Here is a 27951-nt window from a genome sequence, read left to right as displayed (position 1 = left end):
TAGTTTTTGAAAATCAAGTTTAGTTTTGTGAACTTTTCGCGTGATAATTTAACATCGCGTTTGTGCGCGTTTTTGTGTCTGTGACATTTTTCACCATCTTTGGATTCAATTGTCGTTAAAATGTAAGTACCCGTTTTATTATAATGTGTTTTTGTCGCTCGCTTTGTCACATCCCTGCGCTTTTTGCCTTATTCGGTTATTTTAATGACGTCAGACTTCGAAGCCCCGCCTATGATAAATGCAGTATAGATTGAATCGTTACGTGGGTAAGTCAGGAGCTTGTAAAATGGATGATAGGTCAACGATATGTTTGGGGATTTCACTATGTTTATCAAACCACGCGTCGAGAAAGTCAAAAAATAGGTCGAAGGTCATCAAGTGGACTCTGCTAAGCACCTAAACATTGTTAGGGATATTGGGGGGGGAGGTGGACGAACTGCAATTTTTACAAATTAATAATGCAAAATTTGAAATTGAAATTAATGCAGTACATTATTTAAAACGGTTCAATAGTTTTTGCATTTAGATTATAGTAATATTTTTGAATGGGAGCGGATATATGCATTGGCTTTTTCTTTGCACCGAATACGCGTTCCGAATGACAGCCTGAAAAGAATCAGATCCGTTCCTTTTTAGAAAGAAAAGACTTATTTATAACCTTGGGCGTTGTTGAATCACCCGCCTTGTTGTACTGTGTTAGCTCTTGCTTGAATCATACGCGGTATTTAGTGGTCTTTAAAGATCTCTTAATATACTACTTAACATTTTACGGTGAAACGTAGAAATATGGAGGAGAGATATGGGATGGAGTAGCAAATGTTCGTGGGCCATGCACAATCGGCAGTGGGTCTACCAGAGTACCTGGCGCACGCCCCTTATATACCTGGATTGTTAAGCGCTGCCGCCTAGCGCCATTTAAAACTAGAACCTAGTTCTGACGAATTAGCTTCAATTTTTAAGACACAGGGGGCCATTTTATACCCGTTTTAGTGCAAGGTACGACCCTAACAAATGGGTGGACTTGGTTGCCGTTCTATAGATGGGTTCAATTGCATAGACCATTTCCGAAATGGTTTATAGGCTAAGGAGATTGTAACCAGCGTGGGAAATAAGGCGGTGGCGCAGAGCAAATGACCAGATTAAAAATTTCCTGGACCAGTTTAAAAATTAAATAGGAGGGGGGGGGGTCAGATATTCAAGTGTAACCAGAGTCCAGACATTAATTCAAATATTTTAATTATCCACTTCTTTAGTTTAGCAGACGACGTGCCCTGGTCATTAGTCATGGACCAGTTTATTTATTCCAGGCCAGGAGGGTCGCTGGCCAAATGTCCAGTTAAAAAAAATCCTTATTTCCCACCCTGATTGTAACCACTCCATCTCGCCTCTCTCCTCTTTTTAGGTACAAAGACATCACCAATGTCAAACGAAAAGGGTAACGAGATTGTTTAGCGCGATGAACTCCATCTTAATGAGAGTCATTGACTGTTACGGCGCGCGTGTTAGGCACGGGTCAAATGACGCCGCGTTGTAGTTGTCGTACACGCTTATTTTAGTGGTGATAAGTCACGCTACAAAAAAACAAAAATTAAAAATATACATTACTAGCTGTTACCCGCGGCGTCGCTCGCGTATAATAAGAACTTCCATCAAAATGATACTAAGAATGGGCAGATTTTACTGATGACCAATTTTTTTGTAGCACCCTAAAAGCGAAGGCACTCGGCGTTGCCCGTCAGCCCGTCGGAACATTTTTTTTATTACTTTTCACGCGGACATTATTCCATAAAGAAGGGTTTTTAAAATTCTGGCCGCCATTTAAAAAGATGGCAAACAAATCGGACCCAAAAGACCATTCAGCCTGTCTATAGGTTAAAGGAAAGCAGTGTACTAAATATTTGCGAAATCTGTTGAAACGCGCGGACGTTGTTGCATAGAAAAGATTTTTTACATTTCTGGGCGCCATTTTTTAAGATGGCAGCGGATTGGAAAAACCTTTCTTAGTACGCGCCTACTACTTATGAGTAACGTTCCTGCAAATTTTCAGTCTTCTAGGGCAAGCGGTTTGGGCTGGGCGTTGATTATCAGTCAGTCTGTCAGTCAGTCAGTCAGTCAGTCAGTCAGTCAGGACTTTGATTTATATAGATATAGATTTAAGTTAACTAACCACGCCCGTCCGATGAGTTTGTTGTATTTGTATTTATTCATGGGTGTTAACTGTTAAATATGTGATGAACCATATACGTATTTAGCCCCTAAAAATTACCCGGGATTTTTTTTGGGTACTGTATAGGCGCTTGCGTATCCGTGTGTTAATGAACTTATAAATTAATAACAATTGTATGATGTTATTTTTTGGGTGGATTATTATTAACCCCTTTTATGAATTATTTTTGGATGTATGTCGATGTAATTGAATAGTTTGGAAGGTGATATCCCATTTATTTCCCTTATAGATGACGTCATATTTATGGTAATTTAGTGTTTGGTTTTTGTTTAGAAAATTATAAAATTTAATCTCCGTTGATCGATTGAATTAGTCATATTTTATGAATTTTATGTACAGGGTGTTTGTGGTAAGTCTGGCATAAATTGAGATGGATGTTCTTTTCGAAATCGATTTTGAGTTGGAATTGTAACTTCAGGGATAGATTAAATTTTAGAAGTAGGAATGGAGAACTGTTAATATTTCCTACAGTCCGACTCATAGTCCCTCCCTCCAACACGTAACAAAAAGTTAAAATTATCTTATTGGCTGACTCAAACTACGTTTTGATGACGGCGAAAAATACGTAATTCCTTTTTTACCTCTGTCGCTATGACCCTCCCGCCTCTTTTTTCATACCCCCCCCCCGTCCCGTGGAAGGGGGCCCTGGACTTTACTCTGTTCTCCATTCCTACTTCTAAAATTAAATCTATCCCTGGTAACTTCTATCTCCATTTTGCCACAAGGGACACTGTTTTCGAGTTATAATTCGATTTGAGTGTTTTAGGGATGAGATAATTTGAGAAAAATAGAATTGAATACAAGGTTCTGTCAGGTATATTTGGGTCGATGAAATAGACCCAAATTTTCAGTAAACAATCGTTGCTAAGCCTTATTTAGGCCTAACAACGTTTTCCTCTCGAAATAAATAAATAAATAAACAAATAAAACGCGATCAAAAATGCGTTCCTTCTTACAAATAATCGCGTCCTTTATCTATAATTGATGTTAACTTAGCTTTATTATTTCCGGTGGGGGTTTAATTATTTCAAGGTTAATTAAGAAGATAACTAACTATTCACCTGTACATAAATTTTTCTCTAAACCTTAAGGATATAAAACTATAATAAAAATATAAATAACAATTGAAAACGTAACTGTATTCGCATTTCGTCTAGCCATAGTCTAGTTTCACGAAATATTATACGAAATTATCATATAATGGATAGGTTTCATTAAAGGGGATGGAGCAAATTCATCCCCCTTAACCCTTTTCTCTCTTAAGTTTAACTTTAATGCAATGTGAGTTGTCAGACGGATCTATAGATATGTAGTTTCAATGCTTTTTATACAAAATCAACCATAAATTTCATAACAATCAGAAATTTGCCTACCACAGGGTTCGTACAAACCTTGAGAACCCCAGGGAAATGTTTGGGAAATAAATTGTTGACTCAATTCAGGGAAAAACTCGGGGAAAATTATAATTTTTAGTAAATTCAGGGAACTCTCGGGGAAATTGATAATTTTTAGTAAAATTCATGGAAATTTCAGGGAAATTAATAATTTTTAATAAAATTCATGGAAATTTCAGGGAGATTTACAATTTTGACTAAAATTCGTGGAAATTTCAGAGAGATTTATAATTTTTAATAAAATTCATGGAAATTTCAGGGAGATTTACAATTTTGACTAAAATTCGTGGAAATTCCAGGGAGATTTATAATTTTTAGTAAAATTCAAGGAAATATCAAGGAGATTAATAATTTTGACTAAAATTCGTGGAAAACTCGGGGAAAATTATAATTTTTAGTTAAATTCATGGAAAACTGAGGGAAATTTGTGAGGCTTGTGTAAGTTTGCCCTGAAGGGGGTGCTACAACTAAAATTAACCAATCACGTAGTTATTACTCCAAAAAGTACTAGGCTGTCTTGTACCTGGAAACATATGGAAAATTCATGGGAAAAAACCAAGGAAATCGGTTTCCCAAAAGTTGTACGAACCCTGTCCCTATATATATATTTTTACTGATAAAACTATTTGATTATTTTAGATTGATTTATTTACTTACAAATACAATTTAATAATGCCATTAGTTATAGATGAGTTAAGGGAAATATTTAAACCTTTGAGATGACAATCATTTCGATTATAACGGGGAATAAATTTAAATTTACATAAAGCTTTTAATCTTATTTAAAAAATAAGAGGCCCTGTTATTTTTACGTCAAACAGGTGGCCGCGCAGTACAAAGAAGTTTTTTTTTTTATTTTTTTTTGCCTTCGAAGTTTTATTTATTTTTCATTCCAGGACAACCTGTTTCGCCGTTCTAATTTTCGTGAATATATCTACTACTACTAAAACGTATTTCTGTAATTTCAAAAGAAATAACTAGTCGGGTATTTTAAATAATCGCCAAAAAGGAAATTCGAAAAGAATTATATATATATTTATACGCCTTCATTCTATTCTAAAGGGAGGTTGACATGTTTTTCCTGAGTGGTGGTTGGTTCTTTGGTTTGTTTACACGTCATTTTCCTCAATATGGAGTATAGACCGCAGCTGTCATTCTTGAATTATTTGTGAAATTCACTAATTCGCTTACTGAGTTATCTGTGTTTTATTCAGAATTACTTAACTGGCAAGGATGTTAAAAATAATATTGTAAATTAGATTTATTTTTTATTTTTTACTTTTTGGGACGCCATTTTAAAAGATGGCGGAGGAAAAATCGAGCCCCAAAAGCTTACCATAGCTCTCGTCTATTGGTTGTAAGGAATCTGTGTATTAAATATTAGTGAAATTGGTTGAAACGCGATGATGTTATTCTATAAAGGTTTTTTAAATTTTTGGTCGCCATTTTTCAAGATGGCGGGGAAAATCGAGCCCCAAAAGTTATAAGACCTGTCTATAGGTTATCAGGAACCAGTGTATTAAATATAAGTGAAATGGGTTGAAACGCGCAGACGTTATTTCATAAAGAAGGTTTTTGCATTTTTGGTCGCCATTTTTCAAGATGGCGGGGCAAATCGAGCTCCAAAAGCCACAAGACCTGTCTATAGGTTATCAGGAACCAGTGTATTAAATATTAGTGAAATCGATTGAAACGCGCAGACGTTATTCCATAAAGAAGATCCTATCTACATTTATGCCCGCCATTTTCCAAGATGGCGTTGGATTGTAAAAAAATTTCTTAGTGCGCGTTTACAACTTAAGAGTAACGTCCCTGCAAAATTTCAACCGTCTAGCTAAAGTGGTTATCAGTCAGTTAAGAACTTTCAGTTAAAACCAGGATTGCTATATAGGGAATATAATTATTATTTCATCAAACCTTTAAAAAACTACACCAATTTGAAAAAGAAAAATTTCAAACTAGGCCTAGAATTATACAGCCCCAAATAAATAAAGGGGTTTTCGCTTTTGACCGGAATAAAAAAAAATTAGGACAGGATGCTTGCTAGATTGTCAAAGAGAGGAGAGAGTTAAATTCACTCTCTCTCTCTCTTTCTCTTTCTTGCTCTTTCTGAAGTCGAAGGGGCGGTTTTATTTTTTTTATTTAAAGAATAATTTTTTTTAGCTCTTGATAACGTGAAGTTTAAATATAAAAGGACCCTTATGCTTTTACGAATGTATATAAAAAACTTTAATAGCGGAGGGTTTTCCAAAAGAGAATAATAGGACTGTAAAACCCGAAGAAGAATTTCAAGGCGAACCACCGCTAGTTGTGTGTGTGAGCTTTTATAGTCTCCTTTGCCCAGTTTTTTTTTTATAACTCTAGTTCAATCAGAAGTTTAGTTTTTGAAGTTATAGTCGTCATAGAATCGTTATTTCAATCTTAGGTAAGGGAGGAAAGTTTATCCTGGAGCGAGGGGGTAGACACTTGAGAACTCGGGTGTACAATATGTCTTGAACTCAATGTACTGTCAAAGCTGAACTGTGAGTTCCGAAGGATTTGAACTCAATGCACTGTCAAAGCTGAACTGTGAGTTCCGAAGGATTTGAACTCAATGCACTGTCAAAGCTGAACTCTTTTGAACTCAGGTGTACACAGAGATCCAGAGCGTCTACCCCCTCGTCCTGGAGTTGAAATCATACTCTATAGCGCTAACACGAGAGAGGGCGCTTCATAAGTATATCTGTAAAATTTATACCCATAGTACCTCGCGGTTTTAGGTTCTTGGGATTAAATGGCACCTGGTTATAGAGAGCTTTCAGATGGCATAGTAGTACGTCACACCCTACCAAGTGTTACCACTGTTCTGGTCGCCAGCCATATTGGGTGGTCTCAGCTTCATTCCCACCAATATGGCAGCGTAAATTATGTCACGGGACTTCAGCTCCTCCTCCAACTGAGAAAGCTCTCTATAGCAACAAGAAGTATTATTTACCACGTGACTAAGCTATCCCCAATGGCGGTCTTGCCCCTGTGTGCTGGTTTCTCTGTAGGTGTTTTCCGAAATGGTCTATATCTATAGCAACAAGAAGTACTATTTACCACGTGACTAAGCTACCCCCAATGGCCACCTTGCCCCTGTGTGCTGGTTTCTCTGTAGGTGTTTTCCGAAATGGTCTATTATATTAGTTGAAAACTAAACTCGTATTTGTATTAATACCAAGAAATCACTTCGATTAAATGTACTTCGGTCAGAATACATATCTTTCCTGAGAAAGGAGAGGTGTTTCTTTCCTTTTTTTTGGCTGCGTTTAGTTGGTTATGGGCTCAGTAGTGTCATGTTTGATAATGGTAATAGGCCAAGGACAACGACGACAGAGAGATCCTTATTTGAGCCTTTTCCTTCCCCTCTCCGCCCCCCTCCCTAATTTATCTAAATTTAGTTTATTGTTTGTCTTATATAAGTTTTTTTGCACGAATTTCAAGCTTTAACTTTCTAAGGATGAGATGGAGAAGAGAACTGGTTACTTAAAATTAATCCCTGGCTCTCGTTTGATCTCGGGGTTTTACCCAATTTTCTGTAATTGCTTTAAACATCTTGAAGATATTATACCACCAAGGGGGGGGGGTCGTTATTCTTCATATCCGGATCTGGATCTTATATATTTGTACAAGTACATATATTTAGGGATTGGTTCCTTTCTTAGAATAGAGATAATTTTATTAATTAATGAGTTTCTCAAGGACTGTATTTTTCAAGGGATAGCTATTTTTGGGGATTACAGTGGCAAGATTCCAACCCCCTCTCTTAGCATTAATTTGAGTTTTGTGTAGTCAGCCCCTCTGTAAGGTCAAGTTGGTCAAGTACTGAGTCGAACCGAACTACTAACATTTCTCTCACAACAATCTCTTGACTCACCAACGACCTGGCAACACTGGGCCTGTGGTCTGGGGAACGACAAAATTTAACCCCTTTTTAGTATAATTTCTAAAATTTTAATTTGTAAAATGAAATGTTAAATCTGCTTGCATGGCTACAGATATTTGTAGGAAAAATATAAATAGGTTATTACCAAAAAGTGCCGCTTCAAACTGAACTGTTACCCTTTCTCCTGTATCATTAACGTTCTGGCAACATTGGGAAAACGTAAGAAAATATAAAATTTTAATGAAAGCTAAGCCTTTTTTTATTGAAATACTTCGAAACTTTTGTTACGAATTAAAGTAAGGCGTTGAATTGAAAGGGGTAATTGCTGTGTTTAAACCTAACCAACACCATAAGGCAAGAGTATCGTATGTTGTACACGTTGTTGCTGCTACTATACGTTCTACGTAACAGCTGCAAATATTTTAGTCATGCGTTGATTTAACGCATGGGACCAAAAGTCGTTTCATAATTTTTGGTTAATATACATCTACCCCAATAAAAAAATTTACATAATATATCTAATTAAAAACCTGTCCATTTTAGTAAGTAATAAGATATAGCTATCATAATTTTTAACCTTATTTAATGGTTAGAATAAATACAGCTAATTGGAATGATTGTGTAGTCATCCATATATATCCCATGTTAATTTCTACGCGGGGTTTGTGGGTATACAGGACTTGAGAACTTATTATCGAGTCAAGCCTCATAATTCTGATGACGTCTTTCTAACTGTAGTTTCATTGGTTGGGAGTGACCAACGCGAGTTCCTAGGCATGCGCACAAGGTTCAACTCTCATCGAAAGAGATTATTATTCGTGAGGTAAAATTCGTCATACATTATGATTAGTCTAGCTAGCTCTTCCCATAAAATCCATGCACTTATAGATACGTTGAGTGAAAATGGATGTAGCGCAATCATTCCTAGTAGCTTTATGTATTCCTGATTAAAACGAAACTTAAAAATAATTATTATTCATTATATTTTGCATTAGACCCGTATAATATTTTGAATCATATTTTTTTAGTATAAAAAAACCTTCACTGTTATTATCTATACTCATCTTTATTTTATTTTTTTCGTTATGATAAATTATTGGCAATTAGAATTGCATTAATTAAAGGGAATAATAAAATCGGTTTATGTAATTTCGTAACAATCGGAAGTAGATTAAGTATTTTATTCCCGAGAGGAAATTATTATTTAAGAATTAAAGGAAGATGACCTACTTTTATTAGAATGTTTGACCCACATTCTATCAAAAAATAATTTAACTTTCTCTTTCCAAGAGAGAGAGAGAGAGAGAGAGAGAGAGAGAGAGAGAAACTTCTTTCTTTCCCTATTTAGAAAGTGAAAGTGGCCATTATTTTTTTTTTTTTTTCAAATGGAGCGTTGGCAGTAACCTGGATTTTAACGGTTAAGATGTATGGGAAAAATTAAATACGGTGCCATATCGTTTTATTTCATATTGAAATATCTTTCAATCTGACACAGTTATTAAATTTTAAGGTATTGTTCGTTAAGGGGTAGTACGTACAATTTGAGAACTGATTTAAATTGAACTATATAACCTTCTCATGTGCTAACACTGTAATTTAGTTGAAATTAACCATTTAATCGTGAATTTATAAAAATAATAGCGTAAGTTCATAAGATATGTTCCTTCCATAAGTTTGTCACTGGTAACTTACAAACTGGAGCTTGTCATGAAGTGAATGAGTGGGGTAGGTCATAGATTCGAGGTGAAACGACGTATGCCTGGTTTTGGCGCTGTCAAAGGCTTAGTAATGCAGACTAAATAGAACCTAGATGGAAGTTCTGCAAAATTAACCGAGTGTAGTACTTCAATTCTCGCTTTTCGTTCTGCTAGAACTGTAAGTCTCTCCAGTAGCATTACGAAGTATAGGAAGTGTCATACTTATGGTAGGAATATATCTTATAAACTTATGTTACTAGTAAAATGCAAATTAACTTAAAAAAACATCAAAACAATTTTACTCAATCAAAAGGCCATAATTTTGTTAGCTTTAGTTACATTAAATGAGCATAAAATTAGTTAAAACATATTCAAAATAAGGCTTACTGTATACAAAGGGTTACGCTATTAATAATTTAATACATTTTCCGGCTTTGATTTAATTATACAGTCGTAATTGAAATTCAATGAAAGAATGTATTTAATAATATTTGGGTGCAATTTTTTTATTATTTTATTTTCTCTTTTTAATATTATTGCGTTTATTTTATTATGGGTTTGGTCTCGCATGGATAAAGTTAAGAGAATTTATTTTTCCTTATTAAGTAACGTAACTTCATATAAAAAAGTAACAAATTTGCCTCTTTATTATGTTATTTGTTATATTTTTAAAGAAAAACTACAAGATAAAGAAATAATATTAAAAAGGGGACGCGACGTTATTTAATCTGGATTAAAATCATTTAATAGTAATAATAATAATAATATTAATATTAAATAAAAAAAGGTGGAAATGGGAAACGGAAATTGTAACAGGAAGGATTGTAATTCCGTGGCGCACGTAATTATATAACTGTTACGTTTGTTGTTTCTTAAGGGAGTTTTAAAATTAGCGTGTGAACCGCGGTGTGAACAAATAACGTGTATGTCCCAGCTCTTTAGTTAAGGCAACCAAGCGTGATTTTAAATTCCACGAATTATTAATTATATTTAAGCATTGATTTTGAATATGTTTATGTTTATACATTTTTTTATATATTTTAATTCAGTTATTTTCTGCTGTTAAGGGCAAACCTCATTTAAATCGTAGTAAAAAGATTTTTAAACACGCTTTTAACAATAATTTTTCAATAGTCGAGTAATATTGTTTTAATATTATTTTAAGTTAATTTGCATATTACCATAAGTTTATAAGATATGTTACATGATAAGTATGACACTACCTATACTTCGTCATGCAAGAGACTATTTAAAAGTCAAACTAAGACGCAATTGAGTCAGCAACAAGAATAAACAAAAATATTGTCGTTAAGTTTACAAATCTAGAATTTTTAAGTCACAAATTTCTATTTCCGTTTGTTCATTTGAACGCCAGATATCTCTTTCTTTGAAGCTATTCATTTTCATAATCTATTCGCTCATCTTTAAAAAAACAAAAGAAAAGAAATCGTCGTCAACGTTTTAAAAAGAAGGGTTCGTAATAATAATAATAAAAAAATTGGAAAGTTTTTTAAACAAAATATGGGTCAGATCTAGGAGATATTATATAGCCTTTACATACCTGGCGACTTGAAATTATTTTTATTTTAGGTTATTTTAACAACCGACCGAGAAAGGGGGTCGATGCGTTAAAAGAAAAAAAGAAAATAACTGATTTGCGCGTTAGTTTTAAGGCCCGTTCAGACAAGAGTAAAATCTTACGTTCGGTACGTTCATTTCATTTCCCCGTTCAGACGCGAGAGCAGACGACTTTAAACGAGTCGTCGCGTATATTGCAGTCTGGGAAATAACACAATTCCTCTGGTCCAAAACCAGTTTATTAATTGCGTGGACTAGTTTTTTAACTCAAAAGGTGGGGGTTACTGGTCCTCGGGACCAGTTTATTAATAGCAAATCTATAGGAGAACAAAGGAGGAGACCAGTCCTGAGACCAGTTTATTATTTAGGACACAAGGGGGGTCACTGGTCCCAAGGACTAGTTTAAAAAAATCCTTATTTCCCAAAAATCACGCATTGAACCAAGACTTTTCAATACTAAAATAGATAAAATTACAAATACCGCGCCAAGAATTGCCCTAAACATTTCATATATCGTCTGCTAAAGAGTAGCAGCTCCCTCAATCACGCGTCATTAAGGCATGATCGAGTGGGCTATGGATAAAGAAAAGATGCTAACGAGGTGGTATTGCCATCTGGACACTCAACTGCCCCGACGAAACTGAAAAATTTTCAAACTAAACCCATGCACGAAACTTTTACGTATAGTCGTTGAAACACGCGAGAAAAGCGACTTCACCGACGTAAACTTAAGATTTTAGTTTACCGTCTGAATGGGCCTTTAAGAGAGAAAGTGAAAAATAAAAATGAAAAGGGAGTTTCAAATTTTGTGCCTCGGTTTAAGTTTTCCAAAAATTATTTTTTTTTTTCAACCTTAATTTGACTTTGCTTGAAAGCTCGTGGTGGTAAGGATATCCCCTTACGGTTGAAATTGCATTAGGGTTAGCTATCTCTTTATTTAGAGCATATTGCGAGTGAACGCTAGTGTAAAGAGATGGGTCGAATATGATAAGGACTCGATCCGGAAGTGTTGTACAACCGGGGCAGAAACTAAAGAAGAAAGTTCTCAAAACTTAAAACAAGGGAAATAAGCGGCGGTTCTAAAGAGGGGGGGGGGGCAGGGAGAGAGCGTAGGGGGTACTGGAGTGGTTTTTCTTTTTTCCTTTCTTCTCTTATTAACCCCTTTTATATTTGGCGATAGATAATAGCCTATTATAGACTGTATATACCAAGCACGTGAACCAGATTCCGTTTCGAGATCACCAGGCGCGAAAAAAGATCTTTTTAAAGGCCGAGGTTCCAGAGAACTGAATTTAACCGAGCACCGAGACTAGCAATGTGACTAAGAGGGGAAGACACGGGGGGAAAACTTTGCCTACCATCTCTTTCTTCGGCGCCTAGCTGCGCTCCAGAGAGTGCGTAGAGACGGCTATGTATGTCTCGATACTGAGGGTTGCCTAGCCCATTTTTTACATTGAAGAGGCTTATGGTGCGACCGTGCAGAATTTTCGAATCTCCGCTAGGGAAAAATTGGAAGGGTTCTAGCTAAGTGAAGATAAATAATGTTTTGCTTTCTATTATTCGTCTTCAGTTCGATAGAAGCCGCTTTGTACCGTTTTCAGTTAATACCTTCACAACTTTTGGTCGAAAATCTGCACTATCGCCCCATTGTTAGTCTCGATGTACTTGGTTTTCAGTTGGCTCTTACCGCCATTTACGCTGGAAGTCGGCCTTTAAATTAAAAACTTGTGGATGGCTAGATATATGTTACTCTTCCGATCAGGTAGTCCTCGCCTTATATAGTGTAATGTTACAATGGGGTTTTGGCATCGACTTTCGAAATATTACGAGTTGGTTTTTATTTACAGTTTATTGACAATTATTACCTATATACTGTAGGTGTTTGCTTTTATATCATCAAATATAGTGTCATGTTTTTGGGGGGGGGGATAAATATATACATAGGGTTTTAATTGAATATATTTAGGGTTTTATTTGAATATATTTTGGGTTTTATTTGAATATATTTTGGGTTTTATTTGAATATATTTAGGTTTTTATTTGAATATATTTAGGGTTTTTATTTGAATATATTTAGGGTTTTTATTTGAATATATTTAGGGTTTTTATTTGAATATATTTAGGGTTTTTATTTGAATATATTTAGGGTTTTTATTTGAATATATTTAGGGTTTCATTTGAATATATTTTGGGTTTCATTTGAATATATTTTGGGTTTTATTTGAATATATTTGGGGATTTATTTGAATATATTAAGGGATTTATTTGAATATATTAAGGGATTTATTTGAATATATTAAGGGATTTATTTGAATATATTTGGGGATTTATTTGAATATATTTGGGGATTTATTTGAATATATTTAGGGACTTATTTGAATATATTTAGGGACTTATTTGAATATATTTAGGGACTTATTTGAATATATTTAGGGACTTATTTGAATATATTTAGGGTTTTTATTTGATTATATTAAGGGTTTTATTTGAATATATATAGTGGTTTATTTAATTACTTATGACTCAAATGACGTTGACAATTTTCCTTTCTGTACACGTTCCAAACAATACTGGCAAAAAAAAACCTTTTTTGAATTCGAGATTCACTTTTTAATGAGTAAAAGTTTTTACGATCTTGTTTACCCGTCAACAATGGTTTCTATGAAGAAGAGAAAAAACCGCGTTGACGTCTGCACTCAAACCTACGCCATGTCTGGCTTTACCATAACAACAGTATATATGCTAATCTTCGTATATCACAAGAGCGAATACAATAAATTGTGATTTGAAAATTTTTTAAATTATCAAAAAACATGACATTTAATTTTTTTTAACCGTATTACTAAGAAGCCCATACCTATATGAGGTCAAAACGGAGGGCTTTCTTTGGTACTGTACTTGTTGCTACGTTAAATTTGAATTAGGCTTAGGTGAATGCCCAATATTCCAAGAAAGTTTGAATTAGGCTTAAATGATTGCCAAATATTACAAGAAAGTTTGAATTAGGCTTAATTGATTGCCAAATATTCCAAGAAAGTTTGAATTAGGCTTAATTGATTGCCAAATATTCCAAGAAAGTTTGAATTAGGCTTAATTGATTGCCAAATATTCCAAAAAAGTTTGAATTAGGCTTAATTGATTGCCAAATATTCGAAGAAAGTTTGAATTAGGCTTAATTGATTGCCAAATATTCGAGGAAAGTTTGAATTAGGCTTAATTGATTGCCAAATATTCGAAGAAAGTTTGAATTAGGCTTAATTGATTGCCAAATATTCGAAGAAAGTTTGAATTAGGCTTAATTGATTGCCAAATATTCGAAGAAAGTTTGAATTAGGCTTAATTGATTGCCAAATATTCCAAGAAAGTTTGAATTAGGCTTAATTGATTGCCAAATATTCGAAGAAAGTTTGAATTAGGCTTAATTGATTGCCAAATATTCGAGGAAAGTTTGAATTAGGCTTAATTGATTGCCAAATATTCGAAGAAAGTTTGAATTAGGCTTAATTGATTGCCAAATATTCGAAGAAAGTTTGAATTAGGCTTAATTGATTGCCAAATATTCGAAGAAAGTTTGAATTAGGCTTAGATGATTGCCAAATATTCCAAGAAAGTTTGAATTAGGCTTAGATGATTGCCAAATATTCCAAGAAAGTTTGAATTAGGCTTAGATGATTGCCAAATATTCCAAGAAAGTTTGAATTAGGCTTAGATGATTGCCAAATATTCCAAGAAAGTTTGAATTAGGCTTAGATGATTGCCAAATATTCCAAGAAAGTTTGAATTAGGCTTAGCTGATTGGCAAATATTCCAAGAAAGTTTGAATTAGGCTTAGCTGATTGCCAAATATTCCAAGAAAGTTTGAATTAGGCTTAATTGATTGCCAAACCTTCAAAAGGAAGTTTAAAATAAGTTTAATTTATTTGTGAAATTTTAAATTAGATTTTTTGGGAAATATTTCTCTTTAACCATTAATTCTAGTTAGCTTGATCTGATGCGAGTTAAAAATTTTAATTATCAGACTTAACGAATGAATTAAGTATTAACATCTTATTAAAAAAAGAATAATTTAAAATAAACATATAAACTCAATTAAAACCGATCTTATCTTAAATCAAAAATACCGGAACAACCAGGAAGTTTTTAAAATAAAAAAAAAACTAGTTTAAAACAAAAAAAAAAAATATATAAAAAAGGTCCAATTCAATAAATTGCGCAACCTAAAAGAATTATTTAAATATACGATTTAGTAAGAAAAAAAATACTTGATTTAATGGAAACCTTGATTTCTAATTTATGAGGAAAAACAGTTTCTTAATTTCGGCTTCCACTTTCCCTAAAATACGCCTTAAACGGGGTCTGTAAAATTAAGTTTCCGTTTTGTACATTCGGATAAATTTGTTAATACCTTAAAACAAATCGAGGGGGTAAAAATAAAGAGAGAGAAAATAAGAATGACACGCGTGGTTCTCTCTCTCTCTCTAATAACAACATAAGTTTATAAGATATGTTCCTTATAAGTTTGTCATCACTGGTTACAAACTGGAGCTTGTCACGAAGTGAGTGACGTAGGTCATAGATCTTTCCTAGTTTTGATGATGTAAAGGCTTAGTAAGTTCAGACTAAATAGGAGCTAGATGGAAGTCCTGCAAAACTAATTAACCACCGAGTGTTATGTATTACTTCAGTTCTCGCTTGTCGTTCTTCTAGAACTAGCTCAAGCTGTAAATCTCTCGGTAGCATTACGAAGTATACAGGTAGTGTCATACTTATGGAAGGAACATATCACTTATAAACTTATGCTAATAATAACAACGTTAGTTATTCCTTGTCTACGGACCGAATAGATTTTAATTTTAGACGAAATCTTTTTCCTCTTAAATCTCGTGTATGTCTTTTAAATCTTAGATTTCACGCTTGTACACGTGAATATAGATTTGATTTTGCCCCCCCCCCGTTTATGCCCCCTTTCTTCCTGGGTACCCCCCAAAAAAATAACTAGGTCATATCTTTCAATAGCCCAGAAAGAGAAAGGAGATTTGGAGAGAAAAATATGCGATGGTGCAAAAGGAAGGGAACCTCTTTCTTATTATTCTCTTTTTCTTGAAGAATCTCAGGTTGCCCCAGTGCTGCCCTACACTTACTGGTGGGTTCTCAGGTGATCTGAATAGGAGGGAGAACTTGGGGCACCATCGGAGGGTACTTGGTTAGTTTTGAATGCATATAGAATTGAGCCTCGGAATTGAGATCCTTTAAATTTTTTTCTTGGATTTTTTTTACATAAGAATTTTGTTGGGCATTTTAATATTTTAAAAGGGATATGATGACTTTCACTTCTCAAGGTTATCGTTTCATGATTTATCGTTGTATAGATAGTGGTGCTTCACAGTGTTGCCAGTCATTTGTGACGTGTGCAGTATTCAACCGTTATCTATAACAGACTTTGAAAGCTTGAAGAATTTTGTGTTATATTCAATAATTATCATTCAGTTTCAAACCTGTATACATTACATACAGGAGATGCTCTAATAACAAAAATACCAGGCAACCCTTTTAAGGCACGGTTTAAAGTTAAGAAATGGTTAAGGGATATTTCACTAACCCCTTTAGTGTGTTGGTCCTGGGAAAAACATCAGTGTATTTCTGGGAAGCAAACCAAGCGTCTGGGACACCCCGTTCTCAAATTATTTTTGGATTATTTTACGGGTCACCCATTAAATTTAATTAAGAAAGGGATTTAGACAATGATTTCTAATTTAAATAAGAGGCCATCATTTGTAAAAAAAAACTCGACTCAAAATTGATTTTCCAATGAAACATAATCGCCATTAATTTCTGATCGACCTTTCAGAAACACCCTGTATATATTTAAACCCACCCCCACCCCATTGTGCATTGTTTTGATGCGTTGAGATTCGATTAATTTTAAACTAATGTCTCGGTACCATCCAGGCAATTAAACTATTGTGTTTTTTTTTTAAATTTGCATATAGACCGAATTTTCCCCCTGAAAGGTCTAAAAAGATGCATGCCTGGATTGACTAAATTATTTACTACCGGGTTTGTAGGTAGGTTGGAATAAAGCTTTGACTTCAACAATAATATACAGGGTGTTTCTGATAAGTTTATCAGAAATTTAGGGGAGATCATGTTCTTTGGAAAATCTATTTCGAGTTGAAAATGTATAACTTCCGTTTTCGAGTTATGATTTGAGTGTTTATAGATGGGCCCTTAATTAAATTAGAAACACCATATATATTAATCTTTACGTCAGTATATTTTCTCTATTAAATTGAAAGCAATAATACCTTAATTTATGTATTATGTTTTTTTACTTTGAAGTAGATATTTATCTGCAGTTTATTTATATCTATTTTTCCCGTTTTACGTCATAAAGTAATTTCCCCGGTTTTTCTTGGTAATTAACATAAAAATTTACATGACGCGTTTAATTTGTCCAAAAAAGAGGGGATCGTAATTTAAGAATAGAAATGACTTTCCAGAAAAGCCAGATTCGAAATTAGGTAAATTTAAAATTGCTCTTTAAGATTGGCTGTAATCCAAAAGATATACTCTCAAATTAACGACAAGAACAACAAACTTATGTTTAGCCTTTGACCGAGTGTCTTTATAATATTTTAAAATTTGCTACCTTGTTGATTTGATTTAAACCCCGTTGAAATCTACGCCTATTGGCTAGCTGATATTTGAATTATTATAGTCATAAGTTTATAAGATATGTTCTCTAATAAGTTTGTCACTGGTGACTTAGAAACTGGAGCTTCTCATGAAGTGAGGGAGGTAGGTCATAGATTCGAGGTAAAGTGACGCCTGGTTTTGGCGCTGTCAAAGGCTTAGCACAGACTAAATAGGAAGATGGAAGTCCTGCAAAATTAACCACCGAGTGTAGTTAATTCTGCTAGAACTAACTCGAACTGTAAGTCTCTAGCATTACGAACTAGAGTAATGTAGGTAGTGTCATACTTATCATGTAACATATCTTATAAACTTACGTTATAGTTAAATATAATATAATTTATCTCATTTGCCAAGGAATATTGATTTTCAATTATGCAATAACCAATTAAGACACTTTAATTATAGTTTTAAACGTCATAAGAAGCTAAAATAGAAGCGTTTTTCAACAACAACAACAACAAATGCGTTGTATAGTGTACCCAAACTAAATTCAAATTAAACCAACCAACCCGAGCTTATAATTTAATTCTTGTCTATATAAAATTTTAAAATATAGTAAAAATAGTTTAACGATTACCACTACACATATATATATATAAAACACCGCTATATTATAAGAGATGTAATTCGACACCTGTTATGTAAATTTATAATATCGTAAGCGTCGCATTAGTTTACCCGCGCCGCGCGCTTTTTCTGACCTAAACTCTATATTTAGAAAACGGTTTTAGTTAAAATGAAAATTCGCCGTGTAGTCGACACCCAGCTCTACTACCACTATAGAGGCAAGGTTACCCAACTAACTCTCTCTTAAATCTTTTAAAGCTTTAAAGGCCCATTCAGACACATGAGTAAAATCTAACGTTCCTATGGAACGCCTGGTTCCGGCACGTGGGTACAGTACGTTCATTTCCCAGTTCAGACGCCAGAGCAGACGACTTAAACGTAGTCGTGTATATGTTTGTTTTTCGAACCAAGACTTTTGAATACTAAAATAGATAGACTAACATCCAAAATGAATTTCAAATACCGCGCCAAGAATCCTTAATTTTTTCATATATCGTCTGCTAATGCGTATAGTTCATTTGATCACGCGTTAGTAACGCATGATCGAGTGGGCTATGGCTGGAGAAAAAGCACGAACGAAGTGGTGCCACCTTGACACTGCCCGAGGAAACTGAAAACTAGTTTTCAAACTAAACCCGCGCACAAATCTTTTACGTAGACGTTGACACGTGTCTATTTAAGAGAGCAAAAGCGAGTTCACCGATTTTAGTCTACAGTCTGAATGGGCCTTAACTCTTTCCATGTCGTTTCCTAATAATCTTGAACGCAGGCTGCTTGAAACACTCCTACATAGCATAGTATAGTGGCGGAAAAGAACCGTGTAATTATCCAAAGAAAGCTTTATTTTTAAAACCCAACCCTTTTGTCTATAAATATAGCCGTAATAAATTCAAAGTTTTTCCCAAAAAAAGAAAAAAGTAGGTTTTTTTTCTACTTTTTAATATTAAAGATTAGTCGAGTTCGCATTAGGCTTTCTGTTCTTAGTTTATTATACGCACTGATTATGAAATGAAATGAAGCAAGTATTTTAGTACTGTCAAGGGTTTTTAAATTACAGTGTACACAGCTTACGATGAGTGATTAGCTCCTCGGTATTATTTATAGCTTTTGCGAGGGGATCGTCACTGGACTACTAACCTTGACCCGTAACCAGAGAGTTGTTTGCCCCTCGGCGCCATTTTAAAAATAAGAGCATGGTAAAGGTCAAAGCTACAATATCGATGTTATTATAAAATTATTATTTTCGATAATTTTTTTTTTCATAATGAAGTGAATTTTTACTATTTTAAAGTCTTGACCCATTAAAATTATCCTTAGTGCGAACGAAACTTAAGGGAAATAATAAATTTCCGTACACTTAAATATGATTTTATGTTGTAGAAAGGAAAAGGGATTGTATATAGATTTAATTCAAATTATTATTATTATTTTAAATATATTATATTATAAGTAATAAAGTCAATCAAGCGTGAATTCAATTAATTTCTCCCAAATTTTTTAATCAACCGCAAGTCTGGGAAAGTTATATAAAAAAATTAAAAACCAAAATATTTCGATATTGTATTTTTTTTATTTTATTACGTGAAAAATTTCTATTTGATTTTCAATTTATTTATTTGAGGTATCTCTGGGATGTAAACAGCTGTCTTAGCAGAGATTTCATTATGAAAATTTTATTAATTTTTTTTTAAATAATTTTTCGTAGACAATAGCGCTCTCTATCCGCGTATGATATAGTTTTAGAATCTCGTCATAGTTATGTGTATATAATGAAAAATATTCGTGATTGTACAGGCCTTGATTTCTCGCAAAGAGCGAAGGGGTTTTTCAAAAATATCTTTTTATTTACTGTTTTGACGTATGATATCATTTCTTTTTATTTCATCCAATATTTTTACGAGGAAAAATTACTTATCACGATATATAGAATTATCTACGTCATAAGGCCGACCGACGACGTCTAATTGACTTAGTATATTATTAATGGAACAGTTAAAAATGTCGATATATAAAAGTAGTGTTTGGGGGATTATTGGTGGAGTGGGGTAATATGGAACATTAAGGGGTAATATGGAGCAATAATGGGGTAATTTGGAACAATAATGGGGTAATTTGGAACAATAATGGGGTAATTTGGAACAATAATGGGGTAATTTGGAACATTAAGCGGTAAATTGGAACATTTAGGGGTAATATAGAAGATTAAAGGGTAATATGGAACATTAAGGGGTAAATTGGAACATTTAGGGGTAATATAGAAGATTAAAGGGTAATATGGAACATTAAAGGGTAATATGGAACATTAAAGGGTAATATGGAACATTAAAGGGGTAATATGGAACATTAAAGGGATAATATGGAACAATAAAGGGTAATATAGAACATTAAAGGGTAATATGGATCGGAAATATTGCACCCGCATTGCATTTGCATTCAAATAAAAGCAAACCAAGGTTATAGAACGCGGAAGACGGCCTCATTGTTTAGATATAATTTGCATGACGTTGTCAACAGTAGTTTATTTAAAAATATGTTGTTGTTTTTCTCTTACCTTGCAAATGCGCATGCCAGTAAAATGAAGTGCCAACTACGTCTACGCTGACAATCCCTTTTTGTGTTTTGAAGCTGTTCACAATAACACAGCCGTAAAGACATCAAAACATAAAACACGCGAATTACGCGAACTAAATCACGGGATGTTTCATCAAATATCGTTTGATAGATAGAGGTGTTTTGGCGCGCGCACTAAAATCCAATATAAAGTGACGTTGTTGAGTGAGTCGATGACACTTGCGAAAAATTAAAACTAAGCAGACGATGCGATGGGTTCCTTTACGCAAATCCAATAAGCGCGGGAAAAAAATCGCGTGCAATAAAAAACACGCGCGCGCTTTTCTCGAAAACCGAAACAAATCAAAAACACTACCGCGTGGAGTGGAAATTATTTTTAATTTATATAATTTTTCTTTTTGGATTTAAGGGTGAGGACTGAGACGAGCGCGTGTCAGCTAATTGACATTAGGTTAATCGGTATTAAGGTTAAGATCGCAAAAATTAAGTTAACGGTAGTTATTATTAAAGGGAATGTTTTGAAGTGACGGGGTATCCCTGGCGTTTGGCTCGTAAGCGAGCGCCAGGTGGTTTGTCGCGAAAAAGTTTTTCCGTCGCTTCCGCTACAGAAAGGCGCCGTTTAGCCGCCAGCGGCGCGCGAGGGCAGAAGCCACGCGTTAGCTTTCTCTTTTCCCGCCACGTGGGCGTGGTCAGCAGTGCCGTAAAAGTCAAAATAAGTAAAAAGGAGCGCACCGTGGTGGTAATGGTGGAAGTGGCGCTCTTCCTACGAAGAAAACGCAACCACCACCATCTCTCTCTCTAAAGACGTGACGTATCAGGGTCACCTGGTACCCTTTATCCAATCGCCAAGCTTTCTAAACCCCTGGTCGCGTATCTAGGTCACCGTGTGGATAAATCTCCCTTATATTTTCCTCCTAGTCTCTCCGCCGGAGAATAAATATAGAAAATGCCCATACATTCATTGAATGTTACTGGGCAGCTGATATATAAATATAAACTTCTAGTAAATGCGTCTACGTTTGTAGAAATTAGCAAATGTAGGCCTAGTTTTAGTTAAAGAAAAAAAAAATAAATAATTATTTTGAAATATTTAATATGAACTCGGCCCCTGATTCATTTCTTTGCCTAATAACAATTATGCGATGCAGAAAAGGAGACATATTTGCAGGGGCTATGGGAATTAACATTAGGTAGATGCGTCTTCCCCGCAGTGCATTGATGTTGGTAACGAAAGCTTCTGATAACATACGTGTTCCGTCTATGGCCCCTGCATAAATAGGGTTATTATACAATCATATAGAAGGGAATTTTTACCTTCCCGTGTTCATTTGTAAACACCCTTCTTATATTTAGAACAATAACAATTGGGTCTATGAAATGTCAGGGAAAAATCGTAGGAAAATGTCAGGGAAGACCTGGGAAAGTTAGGGGAATTTGAATCTGAAAATTTCGTGGCAACCCTATGAGGCTATGACGTAAATACAGCGATGCAGGGCTGACACAGCTCAGGGGAAATCTGGGAAATTCAGGGAATTTCAAAATGAGCCAAAAAGGTCATAGAACAGTCAGGGAATTTCAAAATGGCCGAAAGGCTCATAGAAAAGTCAGGAAAATGATAATTGGGACTAAAAAGGTCAGGAAAAATCGTAGTAAAATGTCAGGGAAGACCTGGGCAAATCAGGGGAATTTGAATCTGAAAAGTTCGTGGCAACCCTGTGAGGCGATGCCCAATACTCATCAGGGCACTATAATTCAATCATTTCACTCAAATAAACAATATATAGTAATACATCATCATCGTGTAAATGATTCATTTCTAAAATGGAGAAAGTGAGTGCAAGCCACATTTATTTTCTTAGTTCTAGGTCAAACTTTCTTTGTCAAAACTAGCTTAGTGGCTTTTTCGTTTCGTTCTCTGTCCGGCGTCGCGTTTTAAAATTCTCACTGACATTATTTATATTATTGTTGAATTCCAATGGGAAAAGGTGGTAGTAGCAAAAAAGGTATATATTTGTTGAATGTAGGTTTCTTGGTGATGCCCTCCCCGCATCATCCGACGTCGCCTCCCTCCATCCCTTTGCCTTTCCGGTTGTTGTTTTGAGGCCCTTTTGCAAAGAAACCACTTTTTCTCCATCGCTTTATGTAGGTATGTGCTGTGGAGAAGTTTAGATTTTTTTTAGCAAACGTAAATAGAAAATAAGAGAAAGTAACGTACGAGCTGTACGGAGACCCTAGCAAGAATGTCTACTCTTGAGTTTTTATTTAGCGGAGTAGGAATACATTCGGCTAATAGGAATCTCCAACGTTAATTTCTACACGGGTTTTGTGGGCAGAGCTTAAGAGACTCGTAATTCTGAAGTCTTTCTAACTGTGATTTCATTGGTTGGTAGCAAATGGAGTGGTACGTCTTACCTTGGTTTATAAAAAAGATAGCGTCAAACGTGTTGATTGGTCGACCAAAGAAGTTAGAGAGAAATAGAGTAAACATCGGACTCCTTACTTTCTTTTATTGCTCTATTTGCATTTGGTTTTAGTTTTCAAAAAGATTAAGGACTTGAGCCAGAAAAAGTTTTATTTTGCAAATCTTTCTTTTTATATAAGTATCATTTTCGTTAGAGAGACCCACTTTTTTTATAACCGCCTATGAATTGAATGCCCCTAAGATAAAGCCGCCCATGCTGTTTTTTTTTTTTTTTTAACATTTTAACCAACTTACAGATTCCAATTTTGACTTTTTAACAGATGTATGACAAAGTTAATTACCCGGTGAAATTTAATATTTGTTGAATTAATCGTGATTTAATCAGATAATTAAGACCTTAAACGTACGTTGTTAATTATTGAACGCTGACTTATTTCATATAGAATAGATTTTTAAATTAGTTTTAAAGGATGTTGCCAAAAGGTAGGCTAATTATAGGACCATAATTAAGGAGTCTTCCATAATTAAAACAGTCCATTGCTAACTTGTAAACTGTGTCCGTTGTTTGGACAAAATGGTGATAGAAGTTAGATTTTCGACTCAAAAATTGTTTTCCCATCCATTACATTGTGCTTTGGTCCAATACCATAATACTAGGAGGAACACCCTGTATATAGTTGTTTATATTTATCAGATTTATATAAAGGCTTTTGGGCAATAAATTATGGTGTATAGTTTTAATTTCATTTTGAGTGGTTTACACTCGTATATAATCTAATACTCCCACTTTGTAATTGCAATTCCACGTGCGACTAAATGCGTGCACGCGTTCCACATTTCTATACTTAAAGCCTTTTCAGACGACACAACTTTTAAATTAAACTCAACTAGATGGGTCAAAAAATTGAGTCAGGAAAAATTGGTCAGTGATCATGCAATTTATAATTTGGTTGGTGGTTCAACTTGTCCAATCAACTTCTGTGACCCAACTCTTTACCTCAACTCAAGTTGACTCATATAAATGAATTAAAAAAGTTATATCGTCTGAAGGGGCCTTTATTTATCCAAAATTGTAAATAAAAATTGCTCCTTTTTTAAATAAAAAATATTAAAAACAAAAATATTGAAACTTATGATGACAAAACTTTTTATACACAAACCAAGTATAATTTAAATTTTATAGACGACCCTGTATATCTATTATATAATTTCATTTCATTTAAATAGTAATTAAATATCGTTAATTATTTTTCTAGCTTAAAGAAAATATTTTCCTTAATTTCAATTCTAAGTAATGTACATACCAGATTTAATTAACATAAAATTATATATTACACGGTAATGTAATTTAGCGAAAAAGAGTACCTGTACCTTAATTCTTCCCTCCCAAATGAAAAATGATTGTAGGTTTTTAAGTATTGCCACTTAAAGAAGTTAAAGGTCAGGGGTTGAGCCATAAGGTCAGGGAATTATTTGACCTTTGTGTGTGTTGAATATTTTTCAGTTTTTCGGAAAATTCCAATTTTAATTTTTACAATAAATATTTTAAAAGTGAAAAAAATTTAACAACTGTTGAAATAAGATCAGAGAAAATCATTGGAAATAGACCACTCCATTAAATACTTACAGAGAAGTGTTCCAACAAGCAGGGATTTTGAGGTCGCCCTCATAGGTAACCTTTCCCTGGTGCCAACCAAGATTCAACGGCAGATGGAGCCACACTAGTTCAATACACGCCTCTAGCGGTGCTTCATGGCGTGAGGGAAATAACCCAAGAAGGTGATACGACCTCCCCCCTCGCTCTTGTGGTGTTTGCACTTCTCTTCTGCAATTAATGGAACATTCTATTAAACTGAAACATTTTTCTGGGGCAACCCTTTTAATAGATTTTTCAATTTTCATTTAAAATATAATGTAAGATAAGCGATCAACGAAATATGATAAATTAATACAATCTGTATGAAATTCGGTCCCATAATTCAGAATTTCAAACAAGCTCCCCCCGTATTTTCTTTATTCTTTATTACCGGTGCAATAATAGCCTAAATACTATTTTAATTTTATAAACCTCCTCTTCAAGTTGGTTGGCGCCCTGTATAACTTTTTATATTAAAACTGGGTCATAATAAACCCTATATATACTATATGACTGACTAGTTTAACCCGTTATATGACTGTGTGGTTGTAATAGCTGTAGATATACCATCACGGTACGTCCAATAGCGTATAAAATAGTTAGAACTCGTTAATGCTTAAACATAAGAATACGTTTAAAATGAAATTATAAATCTAATTCAGCTAAGCCTTAATGGTTTTCTTAACGTTTTTAGATGTACGAGTACTGATTGTCAATTGTTTGAGATTGACAATAGAGCTAAATGAATTCGTTTAATTTTGACATGAATGGTCAGCCTGCTACTGGGAACTTTCGAGTGACGGTGTGACGTCACACCTTCCTATATCCTACCTTGGTTTTGTCTCGGAATTTTAGTCCCTTCCAAGCCACTCAAAGTGTATAGTTAATATAAGTATTTATTTAAAATTAAAAGGGACCAATCGATTTATAAGTTGCCTAAATTTCCAAAAATTCCATAAACATATATTATTGCGTAACTTGTATATAGTTCAAACCAGGAATGCATACAGTAAAGAGGAATAATTATGCGCTACATTCATTTTCACTCAACGTATCTAGAGATGTGCGCTTTGTGGGAGGAGCTAGCTAGACTAATTATTAGGAACTCACGTTGCTACCAACTAATGGAACGTCAGTTAGAAAGACGTCATCAGAATTATGCATGAGGCGTGATTGTCGTGTAGCAAGTTTTCAAGCCCGGAATACCCACAAAACCCGAATTCATCGAAATTAAATTAACACAGGGGAGATACGAGAGCGCAATCATTCCTAGTAGCTGTATGTATTCCTGGCAAAATAAATATTAAATCAATAATAAAATAGATTCATGAGGTAATTAATAAAAATCCGAATTCATAGAAATTAACATGGGATATATACGGGGGCATAATAATTCCTAGTAGCTGTATGTATTCTTGGCAGAATAAATGAATGAAAATAATATTAAGTCAATAATCAAATAGATTCATGAGGTAATTAATAAAATTCACGCTCAGATATTCTTCGGTAATGTTACGAAGAAACTTATATAGATAACTAACTTGTTTCTGTACCGGTATAAATATATACTTTTTATGCTATATTCCTTTTTTAAATAATTCGCTTCCGGGTTTTGATTCTATCCCTAGCGAAAGTATCTTTTTTTTTTTCATTTCTTTTTTACTTTCCTTCCTCCCAGCGATTCTTAAATTGAGTGTCACGTGATTTTTACGTTCCATAGAAAGGTATACTATGTTAGGAGGGCCACCGAGAGGGGGGGGAAGGTAATTCTTATTTAGGACGGTCGAAGAAAGTGAAAATGTGTGTCGTCCTAGATTCGAAATTCTAATTTCTACTATCTAATGAGGTGGAGAGAAAGTTTGACCGAGACTATAGGAGTGAGAGAGAGCTAGATTCGTCATTTTTGAAGAAAAGTTTTTTTTTTTTTTTTTTTTTTGGAAGTACTTGGTACTTGGGAGCTTTTTTCACGCGCACCCTTAGGGGGTTTAACGTATTTTCTTTTATTTTAAAGAAAATTGATTGAAGTAACACTTAGTTGCTCTCGTGCAACCGATAATTTCTTCTTTTTTACGCTTTCACTTTCACTATTACTTTTATAAAGTGTTGGTGACACCGTTTCTTGACAGGGAATTTTTATGTTTGTTTGCATTCTGGTATATTTTGTAGGTCATCTTTCTGGAATTATTATTATTATTGGAAAGTAATTGGTTTTAGCACGTATTTATTTATCTATAGTTTATATTGATTGGGACTTATTTATCTTTAGAGTTATCTTGGGACTTATTTATCTTTTGAGTTATCTTGGAACTTATTTATCTTTTGAGTTATCTTGGGACATCTTTTGAGTTATCTTGGGACATCTTTTGAGTTATCTTGGGACATCTTTTGAGTTATCTTGGGACATCTTTTGAGTTATCTTTATTTATTTATTTACTTATTTATTTTTTGAGACAAATGGGACCACGGAGTTTACAATTTAGACGTATGGTAAAATATTGATCGGCGAAAGTAATTAGTATTCAAATTAAAATGTACCGCAGAAGAAATTTGAAAAATTATATAAGTTAATTCGACTTCTCATTTAATCGGTTATAATCAATATCATTTAATTGGAAAACAATAATAACAAAGCCATTACTTAACGCATTAAACAAACGAAATTTGGCAACGTTCTCGCGTGTTGTTTTCCGAAAAACTGCAAAACAACAGACTTTCAACAGACAATTTCCGTGTCAAACCAAAAATTTGGCTTAGTACCATATTTTGACGCTCTTACAACACACGTCGTATATCAAAACGATATAAAATTAACACTAAATATCAGACTTGTATAAATCCGAAGTTAATAGATCATAAAATTAATGCCAGACGAGAAGCGCAAATACCATAGGGGCGTGGCGAAGGTCGCCTTCTTGGGTTGGTTATTTCCCTGGTGCCAAGAAACACCGCTCCCTCAGCGTGTAGTGAACTCGGGTGGCTCCGTCTGGCGTTGGATTTTAAAGTTGGCGCCAGGGAAATAATTCAAGATGGCGACTCATCCCGCCCCTGTGTGTTATTGGTTTTCATTTAATGAAATCAAGAAGTGATATCTAGTTTATTAGGGAGAAAGTGTAAGATATGCCTTAGTATTCGTGCGCCATAGTCCCAGTCCCCCTTTCAAAATACAAGGGGGGACGTAAAAGGAGCCCCCGGGCTATTTCGTTACACTCTCCTCAGTCGGAAAATATGACTGTAATTTTCGTCATTCGCGTCGCGC

General features: G+C 34.3%; 1 protein-coding gene across 1 annotated transcript in view; it reads right to left on the bottom strand.

The window, feature by feature from the left end:
* Positions 1-21487, bottom strand: part of LOC149588605 (uncharacterized) — a 50611-nt gene extending 29124 nt beyond the window's left edge. The window contains exon 1 of the mRNA XM_089862535.1: positions 20618-21487. The gene's annotated coding sequence lies outside the window, so the exon portion shown is untranslated. The remainder of the gene's footprint in view (positions 1-20617) is intronic.
* Between the last annotated feature and the right edge of the window lie 6464 nt (positions 21488-27951).

Source organism: Phalangium opilio, unplaced genomic scaffold, assembly GCF_054372755.1.
Source record: "Phalangium opilio isolate 3A_F unplaced genomic scaffold, DU_Popi_V2 ptg000540l_1, whole genome shotgun sequence".
In the NCBI taxonomy this organism is placed as follows: Eukaryota; Metazoa; Arthropoda; class Arachnida; order Opiliones; family Phalangiidae; genus Phalangium; species Phalangium opilio.
Note: the sequence above shows the minus strand (reverse complement) of the source record. Positions and strands in the feature narration are given on the sequence as shown.